At 32.2% G+C, this 24,084-nt stretch overlaps 1 pseudogene; it reads right to left on the bottom strand.

The window, feature by feature from the left end:
- Window positions 1-6,563: 6,563 nt before the first annotated feature.
- On the bottom strand, window positions 6,564-16,696 carry LOC112001456 (glucan endo-1,3-beta-glucosidase-like; annotated as a pseudogene).
- Between the last annotated feature and the right edge of the window lie 7,388 nt (window positions 16,697-24,084).

Genomic DNA, 24,084 nt, shown 5'->3' with positions numbered 1-24,084 from the left:
AATGACTGTAGAGTAGTACCATTTTTATCTTATATAAAAATGGATAGGATTCCTTAATTGATAGAGTGCCATCTTATAGATCATTGATTATTGTAAAATAAAATTAATTGAGTCTTCTTCTGTAATTTAGAATTCTAATTATTTCGCTAAATTTAATTGTTTGAATGGAAAACATATCACAAGACATTCATCATATTATTCAGATTGATTTGACCTTCCTTAATTAATGAATACATTGTCTTTCTTCTAAAAAAAATTCAAATTATTAAACCTACATTAAAAAAAGAAAAAAAGAAAAAAAGAATTCCAATTAGTGAACCCCTTCCTACAAATGCAATCTGACCTAACCCATTGAACACCAACTCTGAAGACCGAAATGCACAAGTGGCATCAGAGCCATTTTCTGATGATGACCTTTCCAATAAATGGGTTCAATCCAAATTGCACTCGGGTATACACGCTTTAGCAAAAAGGGAAAAAGTGGGTCTTTGATAATTCATGGTATGGTCCATTGTCATAGCTAGCATATACCATATTTGGTTAAGGGTCAATGCTAGGAAGTAGTCCATATATTCTTTTGGTCTTTGATTCAAGAAGTCCAATTCTCAGTACCCTTTTAAGTTTACAAATTGCTCATTCTATAGGCCCAGACTCATGCAAAGATATCTAAATTATCAAATTATATGGCCCTTTCTAAGGACCCTAATAGAAGACAACAAAAATTATGGTCTTTCTTTTCCTAGATGTAACAAAAGTACTCGCGCAGTATGAGCTAAGGTTGAATCATGTGCATGTCGGTCCTAAACATGCAAAAGTATGCTGATTCCCACTAATGGACGGTAAAGGAAGGCATGGTGTGTGTGAGAGAGAGTTTTACATCAATGGCCAGCAAATCTATGTACCAATAGATTTACAGTGGAGATCTTTCATCCATCTGAGAAAGTTGCCCTACATCATGGATTTTGTCTTTCTTAGCTAGCTTAGCTATAGGTCATGTACCATTGCCACTAGTCCATTCATCATTCAGCTCAAATTCATATATAAATAATAAATCCTACAATTCGTGGGTCATCAAAGTTGAAACACCATAGTGCAGGGGCACCTAACAGAGAGAGAGAGAGAGAGAGAGGGAAGCAGTGCTTGGTGGAGAAAGTTAAGGTCTGTTTATCTAGTATTACTGTTGATGAAATTTTACAGTTTAATTCATTTCAGAAAGATTTTTACAATTTTTGAGTATTTTTCTTGTCTGAAAGTTCTCTTTCTTGCATCCCAAAAAAATTTAGTAAAAAAAATTTGAAGAAGATTTGCTATAAGAAAAAAAAAAAAAATTTAAAAATAAAAGAGTTGGTTACACATACTAAAAATTTCATTAAGTTGCAACACTGTTTATCTTTTCATGCTTTCTCTTTTTGTCTCATTTTATTTTATTTTGTTTTTCCAAAAAAAAAAAAAGATTTTAGTAAGTTTTATATTATTATGAATTATCAAATGGGAGGGAATCTTATCCCGTAAGTTTCAGGATTAACATGATAGAAATGTGTTTAACTGAAAACCTCTAACTTGACACATTGGAGACATGCGGAACTATATCATTAAATGGGCCAATTTTTTAAATTTTTATATATATATTTTTCTTGGACACATCATTGATCAGGTATAAAACACAATTCCCTCTCAAAAAAGAAAGGGGGGGGGGGGGGGTAATAAAACACAAATTTTCAGCCTAAACTGCAAAATTCACATTCCCCAAAATATAGTAAGAATTTTTATTTTTAAATTGAAAAATGTAATATATCATGTTATGGTTATGAATAGGCTCATGCATATTTCACATCCAATACATTAGTATATTATGAATAGGGGAAGAAAATAAACTAACCCATTGTCAATTTTTTAAGGTTTATAGATTTTTTAATGATTTTAAGTTTTTCTTTCAATGAACTTTTAGTACATTTATTTTGTTATGGTATACTTTCTGAGATCTTTGACTCTTTACTCTTTAACTCTTTTTTTTTTTTTAAGAAATTTGGGAAAGTGATGGAAGCTGGCAGTTCAAACATTTTCGCAGGTACTATATTCTTCTTTTGCTCCCTATTCCATTTTGATGTGTAATCCCTTTGTGTTTTTTTGCTGAATAATCCCTTTGTGTTTTTAGAATGGACAAAAACAAAGATATCCATAAATTTTTAGAATGGACAAAAACATAGATATCCATAAATTTCTTTGCCTGAGATTTTGATGTAGAAATTTTATTTTCTCATATCTACCCTTTTTTTTTCAAATCCACAATATTTTAAATGTGAAATTTTTTTAGATTTTTCAAATTTGTACATTTTCGCATCAATTGTGAATACATTAATTGAATAATGAGTATAAAAGAATGTGAAAGAATAATTAGTACTTACAAAATACATGCTTCTTCCTAAATAATAATTTCGCTATAAAAAAAAAAAGAAAAAAAAAAGTTTTAAGTTATAACTTGTATAAAAAAAAGTCCCATCTATATATCTCAATATACTAATTTCCTAATATTATCATCGACTTTTATATTGAAAAGTAAATAATCACTCATACTTTATTGTAATAAATATTTAAAATGGACAAAACTTAATTCCTGTTTTTGGCAATGGACTATTATTTAGAGGTAACCAAAAAGGGAAATGTAGATTGTTTTATAGGGAGAGACGGAGGGTGAATAATATCTTAAACATTTTTATTTGATGTGGTTCATTTCTTCTTAACATGACAGGTTGAGCCCTACATTTATTGTAAAAACGGGTTAAATAGGTTTTTAGTGTATGGTCTGTAACACCATCAATTAGGACACAGAAATTCAGAACTCCCAAGAGGGGATTGGTACTTTTTTTTTTTTTTTTTTTAATTTTAATTTTTTTAAAATTTTATATTGAAAAGAGAGGATTGGTACCTTTAAACTTTGGTTTCAAAGTACAGGGTCTGGATTAAATCCAGTGCTTCTAGTGCACTGGGCCCAATCAGATGGTAACACATGTTCAAAAATGGACATGTGTCATAATCCCAATGGGTTCAGTACCACTGGACCCAAACCTCCCCTCAAAGTATATATATCAGTTGTGATCAAATAAAATTTGGACTTCAAGATAGCTTTGTTTTTCACATTAATTGTTAACATTAATTATATGAGTAAACCTTACAATTTTAGCTACGAAAACACCGGACTTGGAGGTGCTACGTAAGCAGCTTGAGGAGAAAAGTGCAAAGATTGAAGAGCTCAAGAAACAAATTGAAAAAACTAAGCATCTTCTGGAAAATAAGAAGAAGAAAGCTCTGAATCAGGACCAAATGGAAGCTTTCAAGAAGTTGTGCGAGAAATATAATGGCATGATAGAGGAATATAATGCATTGTTGGCCGAGAAGTCAAGGAAACAAGAGACTAACAATCCTATCTAGTCTCAAAATTGCTGCTATATATAGACGACTTAGCTAGCTAGCAAGCTAGCAAAAATAGTAGTATGCTTTATTAGTAATTATCATATGCTTTCTTTTAAAAAGGAGAGGTGGAAGTTTTTTTTTTTTTTTTTTTGAGAAAAGGAGAGGTGTTATGTGGGGTAACATGAATGATATATATTCTACTTATCTTTTTGTACATGTTTGTTGCTAAGCTTGACTAATATTAGATTTTGAGGGAATATTATAATTTATCCCTTGTGGTTTGAGCATATAATTTAGTCCACAAACTTTTAAGGGTGTGGATTGTATAGATTTTGATGATGTTTGCGTAGATCCACAAGATCATTCTGTTGAAAGGTATATGGAAAAGAGTGGTGAGGAAAAGTACCAATTTTTTTTCTTCAAGAAAGTGATGAATGTTTTGTCATTGTAATTTTGAAAATTTTCCAATCAAAAGATTTTAATGGTACCAGAATATTGTGTTTGAACTTTGAACCATTTCTGAAAATGTTGATAAATATGAGTGAGTTTAGACTAATATTCTAAGAGATATATCCATGTGTATTATGAGTAATCATAAAAAATGATAAAATACTAAAATCCCGCCTTAATAAGGTCTGAAATCAGACCCTAATAAATATTAGAGTGAGCGAGATTAAAAGGTGTAGAAGAAAACGAGTTATTTTTATAGAAAGGTAAATTTGTTTGTTTTCCTAGATAATAGGAGGTACAATTGAATTTTTAGTTGTATATAGTTTTTAGCCAAGTTGCTTGTTTTTCATATATGCTAACTCAAGATCTCCAGCTCTGATACTATATTAAATTACTAATTATCCCAAAAGTTTAAACTATTGAGATATGATATATTTAATTATTTAACCACAATTTTATCACTCATCCTTACATTTTGGTCCAAACTCCTCATAATAGGTAAAGTCCAACACATGAGATTTCAGTCTGTAATCTTGAAATGAAAGATTATCTAAATTCCAACACAATTCGGACTCTCTAATAGAATGAAATCATAAGTTTGTTGTACGTCATCAACTCATCAAGGGGAAGGGTGTTGAAGGTGAAGAAAGTGAACACAATAATTTTAAGCTAACAAGCAATTTTTAAAACCAATTAAAGTTTGTAGTATTCCAACTAATATGTTGGTTCTGCGTTTCAAAAGTAATAATATATAGTTCAACAACTCACAGTGATATAACAAACTTGAAACAAATCAAAAGAATTAAATATTATTGTTTGAATCATTTTAAAATGAAAAATAACAAATTTAGTGTCAATGTTTATAATAGTAAAAGATTAAGAAAGATAGTATATCACTGTTATACAATGATGAAGCCAAAACTTTGAGTTAGGGGGGCAGTTTTACTGTTGGCTGTGTGCTGCAGTTTCAACCTCTGACTCTGCTACTTAGCTGTTGAGATTTTATTTATTTATTTATTTTTTTTTTTGGGGGTAAGAATAAAATTATTTTTGTTTATAATTTTTTAAAGGGAAGAGTTATTTATTTTGGATAAAATTAGTTGATTGAGCTTAATTGTTTTTTAGTTTTACTAGTAGTTTTTGTTGTTGAGCTATTTTTTTAGGCTTGTATATTTTGTTTTAGATTTTAGATCTATAAATTTTTTTATGGTAACTAAAATAAGGAAAATGCTAGAGCTACAATTTTTTTTTTATTATAAATTATTGATATGATAAGTGGTTACTGGTAAGTAAAAAAATGATGTGAGTGATGGGCCTATATGCAAACCAATAAGAATTTGCTATCAAAACAGTTTGTAAAAATGTTATAAAAAGAATTTGTGAATATAGCATTACTCTTAAAAGAATCAATGATATTCTTAAAGGGAAACAAAATATAGTTTTATAGAACAAGATTGCTAAAATTAGTACACGTATATATAATAATATTTTTTTCAAAAAAATTTAGGGGGGCCCATTGCCCCCCCTAGTCCAATGGTGGTTCCGTCCATACTGTTATATAACTTTGCTAAGGAACATATATTTCACTCTCTTAAGGGTGTTTCTTGCCACTGTAGGAGAATATTAAAATGTACATCTTGTTAAATTACCGATTGTCCCAAAAGCTGAAGCTATTGAGATATGATAAATTTAATCATTTAACCACATACTTCTAACACTCCCTCTCATGTGTGGGCTGAAAATACCTTTTAATAGGTGAGGTCCAACATGCGGGAATTTAAATAGGAGGTAGAGTGGAGGAGACAAGGATCAAACTCAAGATCCCATCCTTTGATGCCTAGTTAAATTACCGATTATCTCAAAAGTTTAATCTATTAGGATATGATAAATTTAATCTTTTAACCACATACTTCTAACACATCTCAACTATGTAGCAAGTTTATCAGCATACCATTTCAACTATGTAGCGAGTAATATATTCAAATAGAAGAGTATATTACATCATAGTAAATTTTGTAAGAGCAAAATTATAAATTTATTTACATTTATAAAATACACCAACACAATATAGATTACCAACAACGCAGCTAGCTTCTCCAACCTATCTAGTATCATATATACATATCTTGCATGCGTGGGCGCGCGCGCGCGCACACACACACACACACACACTCTCTCTCTCTCTCTCTCTCTCTCTCAACTAAGGGCGTGTATGATATGCTGTAATATAGGTTTTGTAATAGGATGACAAGTCTTGTGAAATAATCATTTGATTATTTGGTTGCAAATTTATTATAAGTAATAGTTATTCTTTAAATCGAGGAACAACTCTTTCTTTTTGGAAAGATTGTAATAATTATTCCTTAGTATGTACGTGTAATAACTTTTAAAATTGATATATTTCCTAAATTTACACATTCAATATGTACAAAAAAATGATAAAATAAAAAGATAATCTCTCTCAAATTTTTTTTTAAAAAAATATTCATTTTTAGTAAATAAAATTAAAATAAAAAAGATATTTCATAAATATAGATCTTGAGTTCTATTCCAATGTTACAATTAAATTTATGGTTTTAGTTCTTCCTTTGCAACATCTTTTATTTCACGATTCTTGAAAAAAAAAAAACATAATTTATTCTAGTAATAAATATTACGATTTTGTTCTAGTAATAAAGATTACGATTCCTACTGCAATTATCTTAAGAAAAACTGAGTTGGTACTTAGGTTGCTTGGTAGGTGAAAAGAGACCAAAATGTTTCTCAGTTTCCGCTGGACCTTTTTGGTCTTCATCGAACATAGCAAACAAGTATGTTTCTAATGGTCCAGGCCTCTTCAGAGTCCCATTGTTCACATGACTAATCAAATTCTTGTAGTAAGTGCCTACATTGTCAACTGTAGCTGCTACACCACCGTCAGATGGCCAACCGGTCTCTGTTACAATGATAGTTAAATTGTCCACGCCAATCTTAAGGGCTGAATAGAGAGAATCCATCATTGCATCAAAGAGATTTTGGTACCCTAAGTTACCATCTTGTACCACAACCCCTGATGAATTTAATAAGGCATAATCAAGCTGTGGACAACTAAATTTCTCAGTCCGAAATAAGTCAAACAAGTAAAATAGTTTCACAAATGCGAATTTGTATTGATAAATGTGTGGTACAATTCTCTGTGATTACAAAAGAATGATCTTCTGATTCGATCTCATTGAAAGATTTTGTTAATTTGCAATTGTGGTAATATGATTTTGATTCGAACACCAAATATACTTCAATTTGGCTAAAGAATGGATCGAAGATCTTTGAAACAAAATTACAATGAATCTCTGGCTATGAACTTGTTAGAAATCCTTTGTTCTTCATGTTCTTCGTGTTCTTTGTGTTCTTCATGTGTTCTTTCCTTTTGAGGGTTTGTGGTGGAAGTTTTTCGGGGCTTTAGAGGCTTGAATCCATAAAGCTTCACTGGTTTGTGGTTTGTTGAGGTATCTGGAGGCTTTTGAGCTTGATTCCAGTGAACTTTGAGATCTAGGAATATGATTTGGATGATTCCTCTTCGAATGTTCTTCGTATTTGAAGGTTTTGTGGTGGAAGTTCTTCGGTGCTTTAGAGGCTTGAATCCGTAAAACTTCGCTGATTTGTGGTTTGTTGAGGTTTCTGAAGGCTTTCGAACTTGATTCCAGTAAACTTTGAGATCTAGGTAGGTAGTTTAGATGATTCTGCTTCGAATGTTCTTCGTATTTAAAGGTTGAAGTTCTTGAAGTTGCTGGAGGCTTCAGGGCTTGATTCTATCAAAGCTTCTGGACTTCTGAACTCAAGATGTCTTCAAGGTCATTCCTAAGATGTCTTCGTGTTCTCCTAAATGTCTTAGGAATGCTTCTATTTATAGGAGTTTGGGAGTGGATGAGCGACACGTGGCAAAGTCTGATTGATGACACATGTCACAGCCTGATTAGTCCGCTTATGTTATCGTTTACACGTGCTGGACTGATTATGTCATCGCTTACACGTACAAGGCTGCTTATGTCATCGCTTACATGTGCGAGGTTGCTTATGTCATTGCTTATATGCGCTGATGCGTGATTGGTTTTTTGCATGACACTTGACAAATTTCTGTTGTTTTTTTTTTTAGTAGTGATAGCAAAACCTAGCAGCAATACATAGTGCTTTGTAACTGGCTGTATTTTGTGGACTTAGTAGTGTGACGTGCCAACTTGTGATAGGTCAGGAATTTTCCCTCTCTACACAAGCTTAATGTCTGTAGGCAAAATATGGGTACACATTGGCAAGAAGTGGTGCCTCAGTGCTTACTAGGAAGCTAGCGATTGCATTTATGTATGCGCTTGCATTGTCACTAAAGGAGCCTGAAGATGGAGGGTAAGTATTGCCCATCGATGACATGTCTATTATTGTTGAAACTTTGATTTGGGTTGGAAAATTAGAAGATGTAACTGCATTGTATAAGTTTTGCATGGCTGGTCCAACATATTGGGCTAATGGATCACTGGGTTTTATTTCATTCCCAGCAGCAATGTAACTAATATTGACATTAGGCAAGTAGGGACTTATGTTTGTTTGCACCCAATCATTTGCAGCTGCAGGACTAGTGGCAAGGCCTTGAAGGTCATTGTTGACAACTCCAACAATGACTGATATGCTGGATCCTTTTAGGGCTTGGGGGGTTGCTTGATTTGGATCGAAAATCCTCATTTTCCCTATGCCACTTGTTTTGAATAGGGCTATTACTTCAGTTGCAGGTGGTAAATCATCGGCAGTTGTTCCATAATTTACACCTATAGATTGTACAACTACAACAAATAGCACCAAGATTATAAACAAGTTAATTAACACCAAAGATAAATTTGTTAGAAGGAAATGTATAGGTATCCAATGGAACTGCAACAAATAGAATCAAGATTTAAAAAAAAAAAAAAATCTAGTTATATTTAACACCAATGGTAAATTTATTTACGGAAATGTATAGAGCCTGGTTGATATGAAAGCTCATACAAAAGTTTTCAATGTTTAAGTACTGAAAATTGTAACCAAAAAAAGAAAAAAGAAAAGTGTTTGGCAAGAGTGTTTGAGTCACATTTTTCAATTTAGGATGTTTAAACACTGTATTTTTTTATTTTTTTTGGAGAAACACACACACACACACGCACTCACAAGGAGAGGAAAAGGAGTTCTAACATAAAGGCACATTATAATTCTACTCAAAAGCCATGATAACTTTTGAGAATACATTCAGAGTAGTTTTTAGTTTATGAGTGACATTGTTGTAAATATTTTGAAAATCATGAGACCTACTGATAAGACTACACACTTACTTTTTCTTTTCTCTAACCTGCATGGCTCTTTTTTTATTTCTTAAAATTATGGGACCTACTAATAATTACCCACATAAAAAAATTAAAAAAAAAACAGTAATACCAAATATACAATTACATATATATATATATATATATATATATATATATATATAATATATAATATTAATATATATATATATATATATATATATATATTCATATTTTAAAATATGTTATCTGAAACATGGGATCAAACACATTTTTTGCATTATAGATACTTTAAATGTGTTTTTACAAAACCTTTTATGCTACAGTTTCATATCATTTTGAACAACAATTCTTGAGCGCCACAAGCAAATAGGTCCATAGGTATATTTTTTTAGAAGAAAATGTATAGGTATTCAGTGGATTAAAATCCTTTGGAGTTCTTAGGATAACATATGTACTTTATAAAATCTTATCTATTTGTTTTTTGCCATATGATCAATAATTTAAATAGATACAAAACCTTTGGTTAAATAGTACTTAAGTTATAAAATCTAATCCATTTATTTTTATAAAGGTGGATAAAATTGTAAGAGTTCCATAGTGGAGTTACCGTAAAACCTCTAATAAAGGATTATAAATTTGTAATTATGTACGCAATAATTAGAAGTCTACAAAAACTTGGTAAAAACCATAGTTAGTAAGGAATGTGAGAACATGGAGCACTATATTACTGTACTTTAAGAATACCTAATAATTAGACAATAAATTACTAATATATTTAGAGTCATTTAGGAAATCTAAAAGAGTTCAGCTAGTTTCTTAGATTACCTCAAGGACGTATATTTGGCCTATGGATTTGTAAGATTTTAATGACCATTAATTGAAAAACACAAAATTTCCTCTTCAAAAAAAAAAAAAAACACAAAATTTCCCTTCTATCATACATATATTTTACATCGCAAAAAATATAATGCAAACAGTAGCAATACAAGTAATAATACCATACAAACAACCAATCTATCATACCTGATTTTCCTTGGCTTGTTATCAACAGCAGTAGCAATAAGGCAGCCATAACAGGTTTCTTACTTAAAGCCATGGTGGAAAAGGAGAATTGGTAACAGATTTTTATTTAAGATGTCTTTTTTTTTTTTTTTTTGAGGAAAAAATTAAGATCTCTTTGGGTTACTATCTACACCCTATAACTCTCTATACATAATATATATAGTTGTATGGAATTTGATAATTATAGAAATGATTAACAATTGATTTTTTACGTAAATTTTGATAGGATTATAATGGAAAGTTTAAATATAGAATAAAATAGAATTGGGATAAAACAAAATATAAAATAGAATTGAAGAATAATTAAAATATAAATATTAGAACAATGACGTGTAAAATTGTGAAGTCTTAAAAGCTTATATGACAAAATATTATAATGTCAACCTAAAAATCAAACGTCTATAGTTTGATATTATAACAATTTGAAAGTAAAAGTCAAAAATTGGATAATATTTACAATTTTTCAATATTAACAATAGACTTTTTTTTTTTGTCTAAATATGAAATTTGATCATTATAATAGTCATTAATAAGTTATGATGGTAATTATTCATAATTTTTTTATATTAATTTTGAAAAAAATATAATGGGAGGTTTAATATAGAATAGGAATTAAACTCAATTAAAAAATTTATATCAGAAATGTGACATGAAAAATTGTGATGCTTCAAAAGTTTATAGGACAAAAATATTATAATGCCAACTAAACATCATCTACAATTTAATTTGAAAGATAAAAATGATAACTGGATAATATTTACAATTTTTCAATGTTAATAATATACAATTTTTTTATAATAAATTTGAAAGTTACAACTTATAGTTTACAATGGGGATAAAAATTTGAATCCTAAATACCTTAATTGGAAATATTAAAAGATGCTAGTTGGACGGGAAAACTTGTGGCTAATAACATCCAGTTCTATACAGATAAACTTAGGAAAAAAAAAAAAAATCCAACTTGACTTTCCTTGTCTTGTTATCAACAGCTCAATAACAAGGAACAAGGCATCCGTACAAGTTTTCTTACTTATGGCAAAAATTGATTGTAATAGTCATAGTGCAAAAGGAAAATTGAGAATAGCTTTATAAAGACAAAGTTTGACTTCGAACATTTTGAAGTTTTGGGCTCCAACATCCAATAGAAAGACAACATTAGTCTTTATCATATATAATAAACGTGACTCCCTTAACCTAATTAACCAAGTGAGTCGTGCGCAATGCGTATGACAAAATATATGTTATATTCATATTTGTAGTTGGAGTCCAAGACTCCAAATATGTTTAGAGGCAAACCTTTTTCAATTTATAATTAATGCTCTATTTGTTTTGATATTTAACTTTTTCCAAAAGCATTTTTTAGAAAATTATCTCATTTTTCTATATTTGGTGCCAAGCTTCAAATGAGTTAACTCATTTTTCTTAACACTCTTACTTCCCATTTTATCTCATTTTTCTTAACTTCCCATATTTAGTTTCGTGTGAGATATATTTGTTTTCCTTATTTAGTTTCGCATGAGATAGAGTTGTTTTCCAGGATTTTTTTTTTTTTTTTTATTTGGAAAACAACTTTATCTCTCACAAAACTAAATAAGAAAAGCACATGCCAGGCTAAATAAAGGAAGTTAAGAGATTTTTTTTTTCACATAAGGTTTCCATTGAAACAAACATAGCGCTACATATCTGCTTTGGTATCTACACTTTATACTTCTCTCTCTATACATAAAGTTACAAGTTTGTTAGAATTGAAAAGTTTATTAGGTTTCAAATAAAAAAAAAGGTTTAAAGGGGCCTATAACCTAATATAAATGTATATATGTGTGTGTGAAATTCCTTTTTAAAGACTTAAATCCAGGCCCGTGTCCTCCTCGCCTCACAAGAACTAGTACTTATGGTAGTTATCACTATTTTATGATTTTAATTATAACAAGATTATAATGGTGGGTTTAGATATAGAATAAAACTTAAACTTTATATATATATATATATTTTTTTTTTTTTTTTTATTTGGAAAACAACTTTATCTCTCACAAAACTAAATAAGAAAAGCACATGCCAGGCTAAATAAAGGAAGTTAAGAGATTTTTTTTTTCACATAAGGTTTCCATTGAAACAAACATAGCGCTACATATCTGCTTTGGTATCTACACTTTATACTTCTCTCTCTATACATAAAGTTACAAGTTTGTTAGAATTGAAAAGTTTATTAGGTTTCAAATAAAAAAAAAGGTTTAAAGGGGCCTATAACCTAATATAAATGTATATATGTGTGTGTGAAATTCCTTTTTAAAGACTTAAATCCAGGCCCGTGTCCTCCTCGCCTCACAAGAACTAGTACTTATGGTAGTTATCACTATTTTATGATTTTAATTATAACAAGATTATAATGGTGGGTTTAGATATAGAATAAAACTTAAACTTTATATATATATATATATATATAAAGGTTTAAAGGGCCCTATAACATTTTGTAGTGGGCCTTTTTGATATATTAGGCTGGGCTGCCTCCTATGGTACTAGACCTAAATATTCTGAGTAAAGGAGTTGAGACCGGTCCAACTGCAACTCAATTTGGTCCAGCTTGTGCACAAACGTTGAGTCCAAGTTCAAGGGAAGACGTTGCAAAGTGGGCTTATCCTCTATTTCTATCGTAGAAGGAACTTTTCTCCAGTTTCTGTCGTAGGATTGACTTTTCTGTTTCTGTCGCTGCCAGTTTCTGCCACAGGATTAACGTTTCTGCCGTAGAGGGAACTTTTCTCCGATTTCTGCCACAGGTTTGACTTTTTTGCTGTGCAGCAAAACCTTCTGCCGCGTAGTAAAACCGTCTGTTGTGCAATAAAACTTTCTGCTGTGTAGTAAAGCTGTCTGCCGCGTAGTAAAACTATCTGCTGTGTGATAAGTAAAGCTTTTTGCAACGTGAATGAATACTCTTCATTTTTCTTACCGCAGAAATACTTTTCTACTTCCTGCACATAAACAAATCTAAAACCCAAAGAAAATACCCATCAAACAAATGTTAGTTTAAATGGGTTAGCATATTCTCAAATATATATACATACATATATGAGTATATATACTTATACGTATTCACATATACATCTATAAAATATATTCTACAGAGCATGAGAAACAAGATATATGTATATATATACTTATGGTAGAATAATGATTAGTTTGTGTCAAAAGTAAAACACTTAATAACAAATAAAGAAGAAAACTTCGGCAAAAAAGGTTTAGCTAGTAAAATAGTTAACATGGTAAATATAATGAAAAGTGCTACGGCAGGATCTAGTATAGCAAGTAAAGACACCACAGCAGGACAACTGATGCGGCAGACGTGATAAAAACATGCTACAACAGAATGAGTAAATACGACAGATATAAGTTATAATGAGAGAAATCAAATATATTTGCAATTAAAATCAAGTATTGAATTCTCCAATAGGATAAGTAAACCAAGAAAGAACCTAAACCCCAACTTAAACAACCTTGTCATAGGCTTTTGCCATTAAAGTTGTGTATTTTGGAGAATAGGCCTAAATGACTACTAGCTATTACTTTTAGAGATTTCAAATAGTGGGTTTGCTAAAAGGGAGGGAAAAGATAGTCTATTGATGCATGCCTCTACTCCTGCCATGTTTTCTCTCTTCTTCTTTTTTATCACTTTCTTCCTTTCTTTCTTTCTCTCCGTTCTTTTTTACTCTTAGTTTTCTTACTACTCTCTTGCTATGGGTTGTTCCCCTTTTTGGTCTTTCCTTTTCTTGGGTTCCTCTTTTTGGGTACTTACTACTCTCTTATCATGGGTTTCCTCCCTTAGGTGTTTCTCCCTTCCGAGTATCCTCTTTCATCCATGGCTACCTCCTCCTTTTATAGTGAGCTAATTTAATGAGATTTCTCCCTTTTATCCTTAGGGCTTCACCAACTGTTTTTGGTTTGTTGTGGGCATCCCTTTAGGACTACCCACCAACTTATTAGTTGCCCCAACCACTGTCATTGCTCAGTACATGTTTGCTGCATGACAAAATTCCCTTTTGCTTGTTCTTGCTGTATACCTCTACCTCTAGGTTCAAAGATCAGGATTGGGCTACCTCACTACCTAGCTCTATGGCATGCATCAGATGGTCCCAACCATTTATTACTTCTTTTGGGTAAGATACCATCCCATCAAGATATATTCTCAAAAGAAGTCATGGTAGGAAACCAAATATAGACCCCCTTTTCCCCCCACCACCAAACCATGCCCTTTGAATCCCTTTGACCGTGGGCCCACCTCCCTTGTATTGGCTGGGTACAGGTTGGTGGTGCTCCGGCCCCTCTGTTTTTGTTTTCTTTCGTTCCCACGTCGTTTCTGTAGTAGCAGATTAGTTCTGTCTACTGCGTGTTTTTTTGTCTTATTTCCTCACGCGTTTCCTGCTGCGCTTGTCATTTCCTTTGGTTTGACTTTTCTTTCCTTCACGTGATTCCTGCTGCTGACACTTCCTACTATTCCTTGTTTCTTTTCATCGTGCTTCTTCATATCATTTTTCATGCCTGTCTTTTTTATACAAAAGGATTTGGGCTTTTGTAGGCCAAATAATGTTGACTGGATCAAAAAGGTCTTAGGCCCAATTTATCTTCATCTGTCAAAGTCATTCTGCCAGAGAACTGTATTCTGCGGTAAAGCTGTATTTTGCGATAGATTTGTATTCTGCTGCAGATTTACATTTTGTTGTAGATTGCTTTCACTTGCACTTCTTTCTTTGGACCTTTCTTGCTCTTCAGTCTTCTTAGTGGGTCTTTGGGCCTTACTTTTCATTGGGCTTTCCTTCGTATAGGCTTTTGCGTCTTGCAACTTACTGGGCTTTCTTCCTCATGGGCCTTTGGATAAGGATTTGCAAAATTGGGCATCAACACATTTTTAATTAAAAACCTTGTACTTGGTCATTATCTGAGATGCCTCCTTTTTTCTTTTTCACTCTCTCACTCTCACTTCTTTCTATCTATCTCTTCATTCGAACTGCAACTCAAAATGACTGAATATCTCTCTATGTTTCTTACTCACTCTGTGGAACTCACAATATTTCAACTCTCTCTCTCAGTGTGTTTCTTCTCACACTCTCTCTGGCCGAATGGCCTTTGCTTCTTTCTTTTCTTCTTTTTCTTTTTCTTCAATGTGTCCAATACGTCTTGCATCACTTCTCATTATGAGAAGTCAGACCTCTCCCAAGCTTTGGTCATTTCTCAGTAAATGAGAAAGCTTGTTAAATGAGCTTTGACAAGGCATGTGGGTTGGACCCACACGGTGCTTTGCACCCAATAATCTCCCTCTTCATCCCACTATAGAGGAGATCTTCAACCTAAGTCTTCAATCAGAATTCATGCCAGCCAACACAAAACTTTAGCTTTTATCTAGACACAACCTTGGTCAACATGTTAGCTGAATTTTCATTTGTGTGAATCTTCTCTAATTCAAATAATCGATACTTAACAACTAGTCTCAACCAATGGTATCTCACCTCAATGTTCTTCAAGCTTGCATGGTACATAGAATTCTTGCTCAAGTTTATAGCACTCTGACTATCACAATTTACTACATACCCATCTTGCTTCAAACCCAATTCTTAGAGAAACCATTTCAACCAAAGCATCTCTTTACCTGCTTCATTAGCTGTAATGTACTCAGCTTCAGTTGTAGATAAGGCAACACACTTCTGCAATCTTGATTGCCATGATACAGCTCCCCCTACAAAAGTAAATGAATACTCTGTTATAGATTTCCGACCATCAAGGTCACCTTTCCAATCTGCATCTACATAACCCACTAAAACTGGTTTAGAATCACCAAAAGTCAAGCAAAATTTAGAGCTACCTCTCAAATACCTGAAGATCCACTTCATTGCTTCCTCGTGATCTTTACCAGCATTAACCGTGAACCTAATGACAACACCAACTGCATGAGCAAAATCTGGTTGTGTGGAATCCATAGCATACATCAAACTCCCAACTGTTGAGGAAAAAATAATTGATGCTATGTTTCCCTTCTCTTTCTTTGATGAAGAACAAGATCTCTTTCTCAACTTGAAATGAGAACCAAGAGGTATACTAACTGACTTGGCATGTTTCATATTGAACATTTCAAGAATCCGCTCAATATACTTCTCTTGTGATAACCACAACTTTTTAGCTTTCTCGTCACGAAGAATCTGCATACCCAAAATTTGTCTTGCAGGACCCAAGTCTTTCATATCAAATGACTTGAACAAGTCCTTCAAATTTCCAATGACACCTATATCTTGTCCTACTATGAACATAACATCTACATATAGCAAAAGAATAACAAGTTTACCATTGCGAAATTTTCTGACATACGCACAATGATCTGCATTTGTCCTTGTGTACCTGTGATCCAGCATGAATGAGTCAAACTTCTTGTACCACTGTCTTGGAGCTTGCTTCAAACCATACAAACTCTTCTTTAGCTTGCAAACCATGTGTTCTTTTCATTTCACTTTGAATCCTTCTAGCTAATCCATGTAGATTTCTTCTTTCAAATCACCTTTAAGAAAAGCAGTTTTCACATTAAGTTGCTCAAGCTCAAGTTTCAAGCTAGCTACAAATCCCAGAACTATCCGAATGGAACTCATCTTGACTACTGGAGAAAATATCTCATCTGTTGGGTTAAAATGAATTGACCCCTTGCAAATTAATTAATTACCCAAGTTAATTAATTAGTCAAGTTACATGCAATAGCATGGTAGCACAAACAAATCACGAAATAACTAAATGCAGCAGAAAATAAATTTGATACAAGTGATTTGTTTACAAATGAGAAAAACCACTAAGGTAAAACCCCACCAGGTGAATTTAAAGTCACCACTCCCAAGAATCCACTATTATCAATTATAAGCGATTACAAGTATAAGGAATCTTACCAAACCCTTTGGCCTATCCCGAAATACCAACCTACAGTTGAATCTTTAACCCAATACCCAATTGGATTTGTATTGTTGCGGCAATTTCTCCGTTCAATGCACGAATCTCAATATGTGACTAACTAATGATGCACGGATCCAAATACGTAACTAACTCCACCAATTTGAAGAAGATATTAGCTGCAAAGTTCTTCAGTTCATCAACAATGAAGATCAGGAATCTCCTTGGTCACAAAACCCTTAGCGTAAAGACAAATAATCATGAGAGAAGTCATAAATCACGAAACTCATAACCACTTGTTGTATTACAAAATAAATCTATCCCTACTACTAACTCTTGAAAAACTTTGCAAGAAGAGAGTTCATGGCAAGGTAGACTTTTCACAACCTGTCTTTCTGAAACACTTAAACAAAACTCATTAAGACATCATATGTGAAACAGAAATAAAGACTGCGTACATAAAGAAACATGTGTATAAAGAGAGAAAAGAAACAACACATGTAGAGGTAGGTGAAGAAAAAGAACATACATCATCATCATATATAAGAAAATAAAGTACAATGTATGTCATAATAAAAATAGTGGTCACAAGACCTGTATACAAGAGGCTAATGTAACTAAAAAGAAAGAAAAGTACATATAAACCTCACTACATCCCTCAAAACTATATACACTCCCCCTATTAAAAAATATCCTATACTAACTCTCCCCCTAAATACAAGACTACTCTTAAGCCCAAAACTACCCTCCCCCCCCCCCCCTTTTTTGTCACGAATGACAAAGGGCAAGTCACAGAGAGATCATCATCTCGTCATCACTGGAAGAGCTAGCATCATCCTCATCATCATCATCGGGCGAGGCCTCTAGAGAAGGAGAGGGAGAAAGAGCAAGACTTGTCATGCAAGCATTTTGGCGGGCAATTCAGCCTACTTAGGTGTTCATCTGACACATCACATCAGTGAAATAGTCAAGACGACCACCAAAGTCAGCCTGCATCTGCTGAAGCTACTCCATGATGGCCTCGAATGTCACACCACCACCTACAGAGGAAGAAAGAGTNAAAAGTAGAAGTAGAGTCCATTTATGAGGTATTAGTTCCATTTAAATTTGTCTTCGTCTTACATTTGTTAATTAAACTATGGGGATCACTGATAAACTTTGTCAAGCTTTGCAAAACCAATTGCAAGACATTTTAAATGCTACGCATTTAGTTTCATCGACTAAAAAACTTGTCCACCAATTTAGAGATGAGAAATGGGATGACTTACTTGCTACTATGATATCATTTTGTAAGGAACATGGTATAGATGTCCCTGATATGAATGCTCATTATCTTACAAGATTTGGCCGAGCTTGTCATCAACAAGAGGGCTTTAGAAATGAGTATTATTATAAAGTGGATATTTTTAATGCAGGAATAGATTCTCAATTGCAGGAACTAAAGCATTGGTTTAGTGAGCATCCCATGGAGTTACTTATGCTTAGCTTAATTCTAGACCCTCGAGAGGCATATGAATCTTTTCGAGTTAGTGATACTTGTTTATTGGTAGATAATTTTTATCCAATAAACTTCACAAATGATGAAAAAAAAAATGATTTGAAAAAGGAACTTGATCTTTATAAGTATGATGTAGTTCAACATTCAGGGTTCAAGAATTTGAAAAATATTTCTAAATTGTGCCAATGGATGGTGAGAACTAGAAAATCATAATACTATCCGCTTATCTATAGAGTGATCAAGCTTGTGCTTACTCTTCTCATGTCTACTGCAACTATAGAGTGAACATTTTTAGCTACAAATGTCATCAAAACTAACATTCGCAAACAAATGGACGAAGAATTTTTGTCAGACGCTATGATGTTATTCATTGAAAAGGACATCGCTGCGACAATTAGTACAGATTCAATCATAGATGATTTCGAATATTTAAAAAGATAGCGAGTTCCATTTTCATAAATAATTGCATTGCAATATCTTAAAAACAATAATTTTGTGTATTTCTTTGTTGATGTTTATTAAATGAATGTTTATTTTGAGATTTCAATTTTATTTTATTTTTTATACTTTTGCCCCCTAACTCCAAGTCTCGGCTCCATCCTGTGTAACATCCATGCAGAATACTATGCAAAATTGCAAATGAATAATATATATTCAAAGCATATATGGTAGATTGACTAGTTAGTTATCTTAATTAGACTGGTAAAAAGACCAATTTCCTGATTGGCTGCATGAATTAACTATGTAATTCTCATGTCAAAACAAATGTTTCAAGCCAAAATAATCAGGCCAAGACCGATGGAATACAATATAATTCAGTATTGTGTATATTAATTATTTATTCTACGTAGGACAAAATATGAGGTATATATATTGTACCTTGTCATTTATCCATATTTTCAAGAAATGCTACATTTACAACATTGTCACAACAAATTATAGGTGGTAAGTTGTTATTGATTCTAATTTGGATTTATAACTTAAATTATTTTTTTGCTCGCCTGTAAACTAATAACAACATACCACTTAAAATTTGTTATAAAAGTATTGTAAAAATATTGTGGATATAGCATTTCTCTATTTTTGTATGCTCATTCTAGTTCACATGCAATTATGCATGCTTGATATTTCTTTTCTAATTTTCCTAATTTACATCTTTAGAATAGGGTTCTCATACGGTGGTATATTAATTAGGGTATATATTTTAGAAGATTCTTACTTTGTTAATAGGTTTTTAAAGCTTTAAATATTTGTGTAATATGAGTTTATGCAAGATTAAAGAAGAGAGATAAAGACAAAAATCAATACAAAGAATTTATATTGTTTGGCATAGTGTATATGTCCACAAGAGTGAGTAGCTAATAATCCACTATATGAAAAAATAGAGATAAAGCAATGTTTTTTATATAACATAAACCTAGCCGATATAAACTCTCCCCCACAACCTATTTTTTAAAATTTTTAGGTCTATTTTGATCATGTTTAATCAAAACTTATTAGTCGCAACTTGTTTATCAACTTATTTAAATGGATTCTAGAGTGCTCAAGAGATAAAAGTATCCTGAAAATTTTTTGCATTTATTAATTAGTTGCAAGTTGTTTATCAACAAAAAGCAAAGATATAAATCATTTGATTTTTAAAGTACATAGAAATTTACAATAATCAAAAGAGATATTAATTTTAAGAATTTTGGTTTTATGTTATAAAAAGTTAATTTCATTCGTATAAGAATTTGGATCACACACAAAGTCAAGATAGCTATTTAACATATAAATAGCTATTTTACTATAATACTTTTTTAGTACCTATTTGCTAAAGGCAATATATCCACTCAATAAAAAATTTTGAGAATGATAGCGAATATCATCATCTTCAAAAGACACTACAAGAAAACTGATCTATTGTGGTGGGTGCGAAAAACGTTGCTATATGTCACCTATTGCGGTGTTTTTGCGGACTGCCACTATACATCAACTTTATTGCGACATTCAATTGGACTGCCACTATAAATCTGGTCTTTTACGGCGTACTACAACGGCGGGTTGATGAAGTGCCGCAATATGTATGTTTTAGCAGCGTTATACCTAGATATAGTGGCGCCCCATAAACCCGCCACTATAGCTAAGATTTACTGGCATTTGTTTTGGTCTATAGCAGCGGTTTTGTGACCACCACAATAACCTTTGAATTGCCCATAATTAGTCCATTTTTTCTCATTCCCCCCCCCCCCCCCCACCTAAATCTATCAATTTAGACCCTAACCTTTTCATTTCTCATCCAATTGTATCCCTCTAAAAAACACACACACACACACACACACACATACTCTCTTTCTCTCATTCTCAAATTAAAATCTCACATCGTTGATCTCAATACCCAAAGATCAATCATCCCACCACCACCATGCATTCTCACTTTCAAACCTAGATTAGGCCTTTCTCTATTAGCATTCACTATCGCCGCTAGCCGATTGAAGCCCCCAATGATCAATATTTGAATTTTAATTTCACTAAGTCTAGTGGTGTCGAGACTATCTATTAAGTTTGACTAGTTTTGACCAACTTAAAATAAACTTTGACCACGTTTTTCTCTAAATCCGACCGTTTGATTGTGACCATAATTTATCAAAATTAACTTTTCATTACGCTCTTCAGATCTAAGAGTTAGATTTCAAATCTAAGTCTAGCGCGTGATAGACATGTGCTATGTACCTGTATAGTTATGTTTTCTCAATCTGACCATCTAATTGGTCTCAAATTTCACCAACACTAATATGTCACCATATTCTTCAATCCCAATGATGAAGATTTGAATATGATTTCACCAAGTCCAGTGGTCTCGAGAACATTTATTAAGTTTGACAACTTTGACCGTGGTTTTCTCTAAATCTAACTGTTTAATTATGACCATAATTTACCAGAATTAACCTTTCATTACACTCTTCAAATCCAACAGTTAGATTTCAAATCTAAGAATGGCGCATGATGGACATGTGTTATGTACTATATGACTATGTCTACTCAATCTGACCATCCAATTGGTCTCAAATTTTACCAACACCAATTTGTCACCATACTCTTCAATCCTAATGATCAAGATTTGAATATGAATTTCACCAAGTTTAGTAATATCTGGACCATTTATTAAGTTTGATCGGATTTGACCAACTTTGACTAAATTTTGACCGCGCATTTCTCTAAATCCAACTGTTTAATTGTAACCATAATTTACCAGAATGAACATTTTATTAACTCTTCAAATCCTACGGTTAGATTTCAAATTTAAGTATGACACGTGATAGACATGTGTTGTATACCTATATGGCTATATATATTCTATTAATCTGACCATCCAATTGGTCTCAAATTTTATCAACACCAATATGTCACCATACTCTTTAATCTTGATAATCAAGATTTGAATATGAATTTCACCAAGTCTAGTGATATCAGGACCATCTATTAAGTTTGATTGGGTTTGACCAACTTTGACTAAACTTTGACCGCGCCTTTCTCTAAATCCAACCATTTAATTGTAACCATAATTTATCAGAATGAACCTTTCATTATACTTTTCAAATCCAATGATTAGATTTCAAATCTAAGTATGGCATGTGATGGACATGTGTTGTGTACCTATATGGCTATATATATTTTCTCTGAATCCGACCATCCAATTGGTCTCAAATTAATAGATATTAATGTTTTTTTTTTTAAAAGAGAATTAAAATAGTTGTATTGTTTGTTGTTTGAAATCTAAAGTTAATAATTTTTTAAAATTTTGGGATTTGGATATTATCCTTTTGCAGTTTGATTACACCTAAACAATTTTAAATTTTTTTTTTTTTACTTGGCAACACATTTTATTTTCTAATGTTGAGAAACTAAGGTTAAATACTCTCTCTCTCTCTCTCTCTCTCTCTCTCTCTCTCTCTCTCTCTCTCTCTCTCTCTCTCTCTCTCTCTCTCTCTCTCTCTCTCTCTCTCTCTTCTCTCTCTCTCTCTCTCTCTCTCTGTATATAAGATTGTAGATGATGGAAAAACAAACTACAATATTTGACTTTTCTAGACATAAATATTATCAAAACTCGGCTTTGTAACAAAATGAAATATGATTTTTTTAATAGAATTTTTTATTTTATAAATTAAAAAATTGCAGTACAATTTATAACAAAATCAATTACAGATAATTTTGGGATTCAAAATAATATCGAGTTCTACTTTAATAGGTGATTGTTTTGAAATATATTATGATTTTTTTTGTTTTTATTAATATTTTGTTATTATTGAATATATATTACTTTAAATTTTTATATATTAATCACTTTTGTATCTTAGTATATTAATTGTTCTTTTAAGTTGAAAATTTTTGGTTCATTTAGAAATGTATTGATAAACGGCGTTATTTTGTTGGTATTGAATAGATAATACTTGAGATTTTTCATATATAATTTAATTTTGAATAAAGGTTGAAATATTTTGTTTCATGTTATGGCCAAAGATGAAATCCCTGTTCTTTCGGTGACCAAAACAAATGTGCCTATGTATGTGTTTGTATTGCGTGTTTTGCGCGTCTGCATTCAGCTTTTGCGTTTCCTTCTTCTTCTTCTTCTTTTCACGTATTTCAGGGATACTGCGGCTAATGTTCATGCATTGTTTAAGAACAGTAGTCGCAAATGTTGACTTTTTAGCTATAAATAGTGCATCCGTGCACTGTTTACGGACCCACAATCTCACTTTTCAACAACTTTTTCATTAAAAATAGGTCTCACGGCACTATTCACACATTTAAAATTATTTTGCTACAGTATTTTCAGTTTTAACAAAATAAGTTCTATCCAAATGGACCCTATGGGTGTGTTTGGATTGAACTTATTGTTGCTGAAACTGAAAACACTGTAGCAAAATAATTTTTAAATGTGTGAACAGTGTCGTGGAACCCACTTTAATATATTTTATTATATGAACAGTACATGAACAGTGCGTAAACAGTACACACACTATTCATGCACAGATTTTTTGTCTTCCAAAGTCAAACATTGCGGCCAAAAAAAAAAAAAAAAAAAAAAAAAAAGGGAAGGAAAACGTGTTGCTGAAACGCAAACGCGGAATCCAAACCCCACCTATATCTCACATTTTAAAAAAAGATGGGCAAATAAAAAGGAAGAAAAAAAAAACTTCATTGTAATGCCAAATTAATGAACAAGTCAAATAAAAGAACCATCGTATATCCATTAGGAAATTCGAGGTTATCTACAAGACTACAATTGTCTTCATCATGGGTCATATAGTCACGGCACTATCATATTATAACTTCCAAAAGTCATTCTCGATAAGGAAAAACAGATGGGCAAAGACAAAAGTAATTATAGATAAGCCAACTAACAACCACAAGTTCAAAGAGTCCAAGCATGTGCATTAGAAAATTGGAGCTTGTCTTCATCAAAGG

This window comes from Quercus suber, unplaced genomic scaffold, assembly GCF_002906115.3.
Source record: "Quercus suber isolate HL8 unplaced genomic scaffold, Cork oak 2.0 scaffold_303, whole genome shotgun sequence".
Taxonomy (NCBI): domain Eukaryota; kingdom Viridiplantae; phylum Streptophyta; class Magnoliopsida; order Fagales; family Fagaceae; genus Quercus; species Quercus suber.
This window is presented reverse-complemented; position numbering and strand designations above follow the sequence as displayed.